Source organism: Mandrillus leucophaeus, unplaced genomic scaffold, assembly GCF_000951045.1.
Source record: "Mandrillus leucophaeus isolate KB7577 unplaced genomic scaffold, Mleu.le_1.0 Scaffold154, whole genome shotgun sequence".
NCBI classification, from domain to species: Eukaryota; Metazoa; Chordata; class Mammalia; order Primates; family Cercopithecidae; genus Mandrillus; species Mandrillus leucophaeus.
This window is the reverse complement of record NW_012101521.1, coordinates 294,172-306,194: the sequence shown is the minus strand read 5'-3', so window position 1 is coordinate 306,194 and position 12,023 is coordinate 294,172. Positions and strand designations below refer to the sequence as shown.

Sequence of the window (12,023 nt, the reverse complement as noted above, 5' to 3'; positions counted from 1 at the left end):
GCCCGGCCAATTTTTGTATTTTTAGTAGAGACAGGGTTTTGCCATTTTGGCCAGACTGGTCTCGAACTCCTAACCTCAGGTGATCCGCCCAGCTTGGCCTCCCAAAATGCTGGGATTATAGGCGTGAGCCACCGTGCCTGGCCTGGTCCATTCTGTTTCAAGCAAAGATGTTGTTTGTTGTTGATGATGGTGATGATGATGGCGATGATGTTGTTCCACCTCTCAGAATTGACCTCATGCTGCGAAAAACAAGAGTCTTCTTTCTTCATAAACCAGTTTACCTTGTGGGAATCTGGCATTTTGCATTTTTCCTCCCCAAGCCAAATGAGGATGCCTATTCTATAAGAATGTCAGCAGAGATAGAAATCTGAACATTTCCTTTAAAAATTTCTGCATAGAAAACTAAATCGAGGCAGAACTGCACTTGAAGATTTCAGTTGCTATGGCTACGGGTAATACAGTTGAATCGTGTTCTCACATGCGTTCTTCCTTGGACCTTCAACTGCTATATCTCCGTTACAGGATTTTGACTATTAAATGCATTTTATTCAGTCAAGGGTTGAGAGGAGATGCCCGCTGCTGAGTCCCCGCTGACTGAAATCCTTCAACCAGCAAGGATTTGTTGAGCGTCTCCTAGGCTCTGGTTCATCAGGGTGCATCTTCATCACCGTCCTGTGGGTGTTGGGGTTACCACCTCCATTTTAGAGATGGACAAGTGCAGCCCCATAGAGTTTGGCTTGTATGTTTGTTTGTGTGTTCATTCATTCATTCTTTAGTGTACTTGTTCATTCATTTACTCCTGTGTTTATCCTCTCAACAAATATTTGTTGAGTCTTTTCTCTGTGCCCGACACTGTTATAGTCACTAAGCATCAGAGGGGAGTAAGAAAAACGCAGTTCCTGCCCTGGCTGAGTGCGTGTTCTAGTGGAAGAGACAGCTATTACATATGAAAGATAAATAATTCTAAATACAGATAAATGCATGAAGACAAGGACACAGGTGATGAGACTGGGAGGAAGCGTGACTGGAATAACATTTGGGTGGAGCTCTGAGGGAAGGAGTCAGCCACGCAGGGATCTGGGGAAGGAGGCTGCAAGCAGAGGGAACAGCATGTGCAAAGGCCCTGCGGTGGGAACAAGCTGAGAGAGGTTGAGGCATAGTAAGGCCAATATTGCCAGCCTCCCATTGGGCATGTGGGGGAAGCAAGTGGGGGCCTTGTAGGCCGGGGCAGAATGTGTAGTTTATTCTGGCTGTAGTGGAGAGATGAGGGAGCATTTTTGGTGGAGGCTAAGATCATAGGATGGAGAATTGTCAAGCCCAGCCAGGCTGATGTGTGGGGAGTGGACTGGAGGGGCAGGAAGTAAAGCAGGGAGGCCAGCGGCAGTGGGGACTTGGATCCAGTGCTAGGGTGGGATAGGAAGCAAGGAGAAGTGGTTGGATTCAGGCTCTAGTTTCAAGTTCAAGCCAATGGGAATGGATGTGGAAGATCTGGGGAGAAGAGAAACTACGGAGGGTCCCAGTGTCTGGCCCGAATAACAGGCGGGTGGTGCCAAATTTTACTGCAACAGGGAAGAGTGTGGAGGGAGCAGCTTTAGATGCAGGGGAGCTGTTGCGAGTTGGTGGGAAGAGATGGCATCACAGCACAAGAGGAGAGACTGGCCTGGACTGTGAGTGTGGCCCCTCCGCCCCCTGCACTGGAGTGAGGCAGGGTGGCCTCCCAGATGCAGGGAACAGGGAGGGTGAGCTCAAGATCACCAGCTGAGTGTGGATGGGGAAGTTGCAGATTAGTGGAAAGAGAGAATTTACTGAGTTTTGGAAGCAGACAGGTTTCTGGGTTTAAATCCAGCCGGCAAGTGACTATGTTCATTGAGCACTTAGTAAGTGCTAGGTAATTTCTAGGCAGTGTCTTACACAACCCTCACACAAGCCCTATGAAGCAATTGCTATCGTTATCCCCATTTACAGATGAGGAGACAGAGACTCAGAGAGGTGCAGTAACTTGTCTGAAGTCACACAGTGCATTGGTGGAGGGTCCAGTTTTGAGCAAGCAGCCTAGCTATGCTTCACAACTTAGGAACCAGATCAGAGGCTCAGATTTCTCATCTTTCAAGAGGAGAGACAAGACCTTGCAGGGCTGTTAGTGGAATGCCGTGAAATAATGGATGTCAACCCGTGTAGAGTGCCTAGCGCTGTGCTCAGGCACAATAGGTGCCTAAGGGACAGCTACTCCCTCCCCTGACCTGTTTCTGTTCGCTTGGTTTCCATTAAGTGACACTCGCTGTTGGCAGCTCATTACTGCACAGTGTGTTCAATTGCTTGGAGAAGTCCTTCCTCCAAGGGATCTCATTAAGTCCGTTTTGAAATGAGAACACTTGGTGGGGAGCGGGCAGGCAGTTATTATTATACCCTGAAAATAACTTGTTAGAGTAAGAATGGAGAGGTATCGGGCTCTTCCCTGCCCCCGACACACACACACACACACACACACACACGCTGTCCCCGCTCCTTCTGCTTCTGCTCCTGGCAGTGATGCTGGTTTGCAGGCACTTTGCCAGCCCCCTACCTTGCCTCCCAGGACTCTTCACTTTGGATTAAAGAAGGGAGGGAGAGGCCGGGCGCGGTGGCTCAAGCCTGTAATCCCAGCACTTTGGGAGGCTGAGACGGGCGGATCACGAGGTCAGGAGATCGAGACCATCCTGGCTAACACGGTGAAACCCCGTCTCTACTAAAAAATACAAAAAACTAGCCAGGCGAGGTGGCGGGCGCCTGTAGTCCCAGCTACTTGGGAGGCTGAGGCAGGACAATGGCGTGAACCCGGGAGGCGGAGCTTGCAGTGAGCTGAGATCCGGCCACTGCACTCCAGCCTGGGCGACAGAGCGAGACTCCGTCTCAAAAAAAAAAAAAAGGAGGGAGGAGAGAGAGATACCTGCGGGCACCCTGAGGACTGTGCAGGTGTCCACATCCAAACACGAAGTCTGCTCCCAACTTAAAGCATCGCTCTTGTTTTTGAAGAAAGCAAACCATCAACTCAGACCTTCTTGAGAGAGAGAATGTTCTGTCAAAGCTCCAAACAGGGCATTTTCCTGAGACTTGGGATGAAGGGTGGTGAAACGGGAGCAGGGCTGCCCAGTTTAAACGCAGGTGTGGGTCATTTGCCCAGAGCTCAGAGTCCTCCAGAGGGACCAGCATGTTGTGCCGCAGGTGGCAGGTGCAGACCCCCAGGGTGGCTTTGTGGAGTGAATGAATCGGGAGTGGAGACCTGAAGGGCACTTATAGATCGTCATGGCAACCCCTCCTCATTGGCTGAGAGGACGCAGGCCCAGGCAGCACCTGGATCTATCCAAGGCCCCGCAGCAGGTGGGAGGTGAGCAGGTCCCGGGGTGGGAAGTAAAAGGTGAGAATGAGAATACCTTTAAAGAGAACTCGAAGAAGGAGCAGAGCAGGACCAGCTAGTTCATTTTAGTGAAGGCTAACGCAGCAGAACCCCCGGGCCTTCCTCCAGTGGCCTCTCCAGGCCTCCTTTTCTTTCTGAAAAGAAAAGGTAGGGAGGTAGGATTAAAGCTCTGGGCAGTGTTGTAAGAAAATATGTCATGTACCTTGAGAAAGGTGATTGTGAAAATGAACACTTAGGAAGATGCGTCACCATTGCTGTCTGAGCCTGGCCCCAGGAGGTACACATCCGCATTCTCACGACTTTGTGTTTTCGTGAGCACAGCCTGTGTCCTGGGTGGATCTGGGAGCACCAGGAAGCCAGCCCTTCCTTCCTGTCTCTCCCTCCTCCCTCCCTCTGATTCTCGCCGAGCCCCGGCTCTGTGCATGGTTCTATGCTATGTCCGCTTGTTCGTTCCCCAGCTCTTTATTGAGTGTTTTAAGGGGTGGGGATACTGTAATCAACAAGACAGACAGATACGAGTGCGCTGAGTCTCAGGTGGTGTTTCTTGAGACATGAGGAAGGCTGCCTCCAGAGTGTATGTACAAAAGTTCCCCAGCCTGCAGACCAGACAAGCCCAGGTCCAGGCCTCATGCAGTCATTTCCTAGCTGAGTGACCTTGAGCACAACACCGAACATCTCTGAGCCTCAGTTTCCTCCTCTGTAAAATGGCAGAGTTACCATCCAGTTCACTCTGTGATTCTGGAGATTCTATGGGGAAAGGTAGGTGTGGTTCTTATGAAAGGCGGGGTGCCATGCGGTCCAGTCTCTGCACAGAATCACATTCCAGCATCTGGGAGCAAAAAACAATAAAAATTACAAATGCTATGCATCTCTAAAAGAACAGCAAGAGGCTGGGCGCAGTGGCTCATGCCTGTAATCCCAGCACTTTGGGAGGCCGAGGCAGGTGGATCACGGGTCAGGAGATCAAGACCATCCTGGCTAACATGGTGAAACCCCGTCTCTACTAAAAATATAAAAAATTAGCCAGGTGTGGTGGTGGGTGCCTGTAGTCCCAGCTACTTGGGAGGCTGAGGCAGGAAAATGATGTGAACCTGGGAGGCGGAGCTTTCAGTGAGCCCAGATCGCGTCACTGCACTCCAGCCTGGGCGACAATATGAGACTACGTCTCAAAAAAAAAAAAAAAAAAAATCAAACGTATAAATGATAAACTGTAGGAATACTGATGACTGCTAAACACCCCCTAGACTCATCCCCTTATGCTCAAATTGCAGCCTCATCTTTGTTCCTTTTCATGGTTCTGTTTCCTGATCCTTTTTGACTTAGCATGACCTCACCGTTCTGGTTAGCCTTCAGCTTTCTCCTCCCTTGTCTCTGGTCCTGGTCTTCTCTAGCCAAGACAAAAAATTTCTTTGAAGGTGCAGCACCCATTGGAGGAAGCCTAGGTTTTCTGCTGAGCTTGCCAGCAATAGCACTGTCCCTGGGATCAGATGGGGAGGGAGGATTTGGAGCTGCAGAGCCAGACGTGTTCCCTGCCTGCCGCAGATGGTCGTTGGGGAGCTAAGCTGGGAGTTCTTCCTGTCCTCTCTGTGATGAGTTCACCAGCTGGTATTAGTATGGGGTTCGGCAAAGTATGGCCTGTGAACCAAGAATGAGTTTTGCACTTTTAAAAGGTTGTAAAAGAAACCAAAAACCACCCAGAACACAAAGAAGGTGTGACAGAGACTGCATGTGACTTGCAAAGCCTGAAATACTTACTATATGGCCCTTTATGGGAAGTTTTCCAAGTCCTGGATGCAGAGATCCACCCAGGTTCTTCGCATCTTCCTACACTTTTCTGAGCATCTTATTCCCTCATGGTCCCCAAATGGTTGCCACAGTTCCAGCCATCCTCAGGAGCCCGGACAACATCCCACCAAGGAAGAGGGTGCATCACGAGGAAGACTTCTCCCCGTAGTCCACTCAGCAGACTTGCCCCCAGGTCCCGTTGGCCAGGATTTGGTAGGCAGAGGGTTGTGAAAAATTGACACATACAGAATGGCAAAGAGAATACTGTGATGGGAGAAGCCCAGGAGTTGAGGAACACAGAGAAGGCACTTTACTTGGAGGAGAGAGCAGCAAAGAAGGCTTCCTGGAGGTGGTGGCATCAGCACAAAATAGAAATTGGCCAGAGAAAGGGGTGGGGAAGAGAAGGCATTGCGTTACAAATAGAATAGTAGTTCTTCCATCCCCTCCCCTCCCCTCCTCTCTCTCCCCTTTCCTTCCCTTCTTTATTTCATTCATTCATTTATCCATTCAACAAACACCAAATGCCTCCAGTGTGCCAGGCACAGGGGGCAATAGCGGAGACTAAGACATAGAAGATTTCTGTTCTCATAAGCCTTCCTTAGAGAGACAGTAATAAATAAACAATTAGAGAAATACCAAGTAATTGTAATTATTAAAGTGTAAGTGAAAGGGTGCTGTGATAGGGTCTGGAGAGTAACCTTATAGCTGTGACTCAGAAGCAAGAAGCATCAAGGCTGCATAGGATCTGCAGGCAGCTCTGGGTTAGAAAAAACTGGGTGGAGGGAGCTGGGGGGTTTGCTTTGATTGCCCTGATGCCGGGGTCTCTGGAAGAGATTAAATCCAGGCTAGCCCAAGGTCTAGGACTCTGAGGCTGTGGAATGTGCATTGTACCCAAAAGGTGGGCTGCCATGGGGACCTGTGGAGTGATACCCCTTTGTCAAGATGCCAGGGCTGCCTGGCTGCCCCATTCCCTGCCCTCCCTGCCCACCCCAGCATGGCTCCTGGAACAGCGTGGGTGGCGCAAAAGAGAGGCTCTCCGCGTGCAGAGAAGCGAGTCATGTGAGAACAGACCTCCAGCCAGGTCAGGAGAAAGCACTCCTGCGTGGAGGCGTGCTCTGCAAGTGGAGACCGTTCCTCACAGCACGATGAGATGAGAGAGGGGCGGGGGCTGCCCAGCTGAGTGATGGAAATGATGGGGGTGGGACGTGGTACCACTGTTCCCTTGCCCAGAGAGCCAAAGCTGCTGAGCACAGGCCTCCAAGTCCGACTTTGCCACTAAGCCACTGCACAACCTCCAGCCTTCACTCTCTGCCTCAATTTTCTCCTCTGTACGATGGGGATACTTGTTTTGTTCCCATGAGTTGGTCAGAGCATATTAATGTTACCACCACTTGGTAAGAAGGGTACTGTTTTTCTCCTCTTTTAAAGGCAAAGAAGGTGAGGCTCAGAGAAGGTAAGCTACTTGCCCAGGATCACACAGCAAGGAGCTGGAGGGCCAGGCAGTCAGACTTTGGAGCCTTAACCTAAACCATGCTTGCGAGGATGACGTGAGATGATGTGGGGCCTGGCACACACAGTATGTCCCGTCAGCTCTTAGGAAACATGTACCCTGTCAGAGCATCAGAGCAGCCTTTGGACGAGTGTTGATTTAGCCTGGGGAAGAGGGCATTTCTCTTTATAAGTTTGTTTTTCAAAACGTAGGTACTTTTTTTTTTTTTTTTTTGAGACAGAGTCTTGCTCTGTCGCCCAGGCTGGAGTGCAGTAGTGCAATCTCGGCTCACTGCAACCTCTGCCTCCCAGGTTCAAGCGATTCTTCTGCCTCAGCCTCCCGAATAGCTGGGATTATAGGTGTGTGCCACCATACCCGGCTAATTTTTGTATTTTTGGTAGAGATGGGGTTTCACCATGTTGGTCAGGCTGGTCTCGAACTCCTGACCTCGTGGTCCACCCACCTTGGCCTCCTGAAGTGCTGGTATTACAGGTGTGAGCCACCGCATCTGGCCAAATGTGGGTAGTTAAGCCACACTCATTCCAATGGTGGATTCCAATGGGGCAGTCCCCATTGGAATATCTGTGCCTGTTGCTGGGGGCCTGCTGTGTGCTCTTGGCTTGCACTAATACCTGGGAGGTAGGTGTCATGATTTCCATCTGCAAATGGAGGCAGCTGCGGCAGGAGAAGGCTGTGTAAGGGCCCCGGGCCACACAGTATTTGTAAGTGGGTCTGGTGGCTTTGCAGAGGAAGGCCGAGGGTTTTGAGTTGGTCTTTCCTGTGGTCTTCCTGGGTAGCCCCCTTGGGGAATCACATCCCGGAGAGAAGGGAAGCATTGCCTGGGGCCCCACAGTGGTGTGGGGCAGGGCCTGGCCCTTCCTCTCCATTCAGCCTGGGCAGGAGGGCATGGAAGATGCCCTCTGAGGCCACCCAGACCTGCTGGTCACTGGAGCTGTTAGCGTGGTTGAGTTTTTATCAGAACAGAGTACAGGAGGGGTCTCCAAAGCCATGTTGGCAAACTTTGTGCTTTTCACTGTCAGGCTTCAGCTGGGGTTCACGGCCAATCTACGTGTGAGTAGGAGAAAGCCAAATGGAGTGGAGGGACGGAGGAACACACGTCAAGGTCTTCCTTCCTGTGACCACATCTTCTGTACCCCATAATTCAGCGGACACAAATGGGGATATTCACAGGGGCAGGGTAGCCCGGTAGTTAAGGGCACAGGCTTTGAGTTCCACCCAGCCGTGGGTTGTGTCACCGCTCTGCATATAGCAGATGCATGACTTGGACTGGCGATGTCATTGTCCAGAGCCTTTGTTGTCCCATCATACACTGAAGATTACAGCCTTCCTGGGTTGTACCTGTCAGCGAGGCAGTAGGGCGCACAGTAGTCCCTTGGTGAATGACAGCTACTGTGAGTTGCGACCACGCTTACTACAAACCCCAAGTAAAACAGTCGCGTAGAATCAGGAGTGGGTCTCTTGCTTCCCTGCTATAGTACCTGGTTCATAGGAGGCACTCAAGATTAAGTGCTTGTTGAAGTCAGGACAGGAGGGAGGGAGCAAGGAAAGAAAGGCCAGAAAGGCCTTCTCATTTTTTCAATCTTTTGTGATGCTCATGGAGACCTTCAAAATCTCAGAGTGTTGCTTAGGGGGCAGGTCAGCCAAGTAAAGCAAACTCACTGGTCAGAAATACATTTCTTAGGGGAGGTCACGTGTTCCTCATCCCTGTTCTCATTTGCTGTTTCCCAAGAACATCTTGCTTTGTTTTGCTAACTGAGCCAACCATGTGGAACTTCAGCTACTGCGGTGGAAAGAAGCGAGTTGTCCAGCCCCAGGCAGTGTGGCCAAAGACACCAGCAGAGCTCCCCTCCTCCTTCCCAGGGGCTGATTGCCCCCAGAACCACTGGGTGGCCCAGCGAGATAAGTCAGGCAGGGGAATTAGGTGGGGGCCTGCCGCCTGCCTTTTTCCATTTTAGAGAAGGCCAGGGTTTGCAGCCTTATGAGAGGCCTGGCTCTTGGAAGAGGGGCTGTGATTACTGATTGGCTTTGCCATGCTGGGCAGGGCCACATGGCAGACTCTCCACAGCATGGAAAAACCCTGCTTTCTACTTGAGCTGAGGGTGGGGACTGATAAAGAAAGGTGATGAGTTTCTGTTTCTAGAAATATTTCCTTGCCAGATGATTTTTTTTTTCTCATCCCAAGGTTAATTAAAGACATCTTAGGTCACTAAAATGACTATTTGAAGAAGAATGTGATAAATTAACACAAGGAAATAATCTTGGGCTTGGTTTATAAATAATCTGGGATTGACTTATAAAATCAAGTCATTTCTATTTTTTTTTTCTTTTATCTGAATTCCTTTCTCTGTTGCCTTGGAAACAAGTCTCCCAAGGGGGATGTTTGGAGTCCTGTGACTTGGGTTCAAGCCTCAGTGATTCCTTCATTTCACACGGTGGGTGCGATGAGAGCCTCTTGAGGATGTTGAGTATCAAGGGTGGACAGGACACGTCCCTGCCGCCCACAGGCTCGGGACCCAGAGGGGAAGACTGGTGGGTAAACCAACTTACAGCCAGGTAAACTGTGTGATTCAGTGGGGGTTACATAGGCAGGGTGGGAGCCCAGAGGTGCCCCCTGCCCCCATGGACATAAGGAAACGGGGGAGGTGTCTCAGAGGCAGGAGTATCTAAGGTGAGCTGTGGTGGACTAGATGCTGGCCAGGTGAGGACGGGGTGGAAAGGTGTCTTAGCCAGAGGGAACAGCATATGCAAAAGGCTGAACAAGAGATGGCATGGCACATTCCAGGGTGAACATCTGTCCAGTTTATCCAGGGTCGAAAGAAGCTGGGGAAACAGGTAATATGTGAGGTTGCAGACGCTGTCGAAGTTCAGATCATGCACAATTCCTGGGAGATATCAGAGAGGGCGCCTGCTGCAGATGGACCATGAGGCCTTAGGGCAGCCCTCGGTCTGGGCCTGTTTCTTTAGTTAAGTGGGAAGGTTGGCCTGGGTTGGTCCCTGCTGGTGTCCTGGTTCTGACTGTCTAGGGTCCTGTGATTCATTGGAACAGTAAGATGATAGGAATTATAATAGAAAAACGGTTATCCCTTGTGGTCACCATTTATTGAGTATTGTTGTTGTTGTTGTTGTTTTGAGACAGAGTCTTGTTCTGTCACCCAGGCTGGAGTGCAGTGGTACGATCTCCGCTCACTGCAACCTCCACCTCCTGGGTTCAAGAGATGCTCCTGCCTCAGGCTCCTGAGTAGCTGGAACTACAGGTGCACACCACTATGTCTGGTTAATTATTGTATTTTTAGTAGAGACGAGGTTTTGCCGCGTTGGTCAGGCTGGTATCGAACTCCTGGCCTCAAGTGATCCACCCGCCTCAGCCTCCGAAAGTGCTGGGATTACAGGTGTGAGCCACTGCGCCCGGCCTTATTGAGTGTTTACTACGTGCCAGGGGCACAAATTATCTCAGTTGTTTTTTTGTCGCAACCTTTTGAAGCGGGTGGGCCTCATACAAGATGAGAAAACCATGACTCAGGTGATGCAGGCCTTATGCGGAAGCCCTGTGCCATCTGCTACCTTCTGACTGACGGTGTTGCTCCATCTGAAAGAGAGAAAAAAGTAGGTTGAAGCTGAGTTCATGAGCCAGCCCTTCCCACATGTAGTCCTGGGAATTTGTCACCAGACCAGTTGACAAGAAAGGGAAACTAATGCAGTTGGCAACTGGGCAAGCCTTTCTGAAGGCTTTTCCTGACCCTCACAAGAGGCCATGGGGAACAACTCAGATAACTGTAGAGAAATGAGGTGGTGAAGTGCTTTGGGATCAGACAGGTCTGGATTCAAGTCCCAGAGCCCTCTTGCCAGCTCAGTGACCTTGGGCAAGTCCCCCCCCCGCTTTTTTTTTTGTTTTGAGAGGGCGTCTCGCTCTGTCACCCTGGCTGGAGTGCAGTGGCGCGATCTCGGCTCACTGCAACCTCTGCCTCCCAGGTTCAAGTGATTCTCCCACCTCATCTTCCCAGGTAGCTGAGACTACAGGCATGTGCCACTGCGCCCAGCTAATTTTTTGTATTTTTAGTAGAGACAGGGTTTCACCATGTTAGCCAGGATGGTCTCAAACTCCGACCTTGTGATCTGCCCACCCCGGCCTCCCAAAGTACTGGGATTACAGGTGTGAGCCACTGCACCTAGCCCAGGGCAAGTCCTTTGGCTCTTTAAACCTCACTGTTCTCTGCAAAATGGGGAACATCACTAACAGGACTCACCCTTAAGGGTTGTTTTGAGGGTTAAATGAGGTGAGATGTGCGAGTAACCATTTCCTGGTACACAGTAAATCCTTCATTAGTGGTTGTTATTATTTCCACTGTACCACCTTCTTTTTTGTTTGTTTTGTTTTGAGAAGGAGTCTCGCTCTGTTGCACAGACTGGAGTGCAGTGGTGCAATCTTGGCTCACTGCAACCTCCACCTCCTGGGTTCAAGCGATTCTCCTGCCTCAGCCTCCTGAGTAGCTGGGATTATAGGAACCTGCCACCACAGTAGAGATGGGGTTTTGCCATGTTGGCCAGGCTGGTCTTGAACTCCTGACCTCAGGCGATCCGCCCACTTCAGACCCCCAAAGTGTTGGGATTACAGGTGTGAGCCACCGCTCCCAGCCCCACCTTCTTTATTAATATAATATTAGTGTACCTCTTAGTCTAGGATGCATAGTCCTGGAATGTCCAATCTTTTAGGAAGCAGGATGTGAGGAGGGTCATATAAATGGGACCTCCTGCGGGAGATCTGGAAAAAGCTGAAGGTTGTCTTGGAGGCGGAAGAGGAGGGGAAGGCAGTGGTAGGCAGGGATGCCACATGTCCAGAACTCTGAGGGCAAGACTGAACGTGCCCCTACTTTCTGGCCTTTGCACGTGGTGTTCTCGCCTTCAGCCCTCTTGGAATACTCCTATTTATCCTTCAAAACCCCACCCAGATACCCTTCTTTTAATTTTAAGTCTTTAATAAGTGATCATTTCCCTGTTCTTTCCTCAACCTTTGAATTTCTTGGTTGGGGCTCACCCCTCCCTGTTATGTTCCCATAGCATGTTATTCACTTGTTCATCAGAACCCTTGGCAGTTGTTCATTTCTTTTCCTATTTCTTTCTTCCACCAGACCAAGGATTCTTGAAATTACACGTTTGTATTAGACTTTGGGGAGAAAATGGGATAGCCTCAGATTTGAGTTGAACTTTGGGGACACCTTCCACCCTTAATGGCTAAGAATCAGATATACTGAGCTCTTCAGAGACTGTAGGTCCCCTCAAACCCAACACTGAGCTTGCAGAAAGTAACTGTCTGGGGAATGTTTGTTGAATGAATGA

At 50.3% G+C, this 12,023-nt stretch overlaps 1 protein-coding gene and 1 long non-coding RNA gene across 2 annotated transcripts in view; one reads left to right on the top strand and one right to left on the bottom strand.

Annotated features, from left to right (window-relative positions):
* The window catches only part of KIAA1671 (KIAA1671 ortholog), a 198,669-nt gene that overhangs the window by 94,863 nt on the left and 91,783 nt on the right, over positions 1-12,023 (top strand). The gene's annotated exons all lie outside the window — the stretch shown is intronic.
* The window catches only part of LOC105536060, a 10,873-nt gene continuing 8,649 nt past the window's right edge, over positions 9,800-12,023 (bottom strand). Inside the window, exon 5 of the long non-coding RNA XR_001005535.1 lies at positions 9,800-10,275. This is a non-coding gene — a long non-coding RNA (uncharacterized LOC105536060). The remainder of the gene's footprint in view (positions 10,276-12,023) is intronic.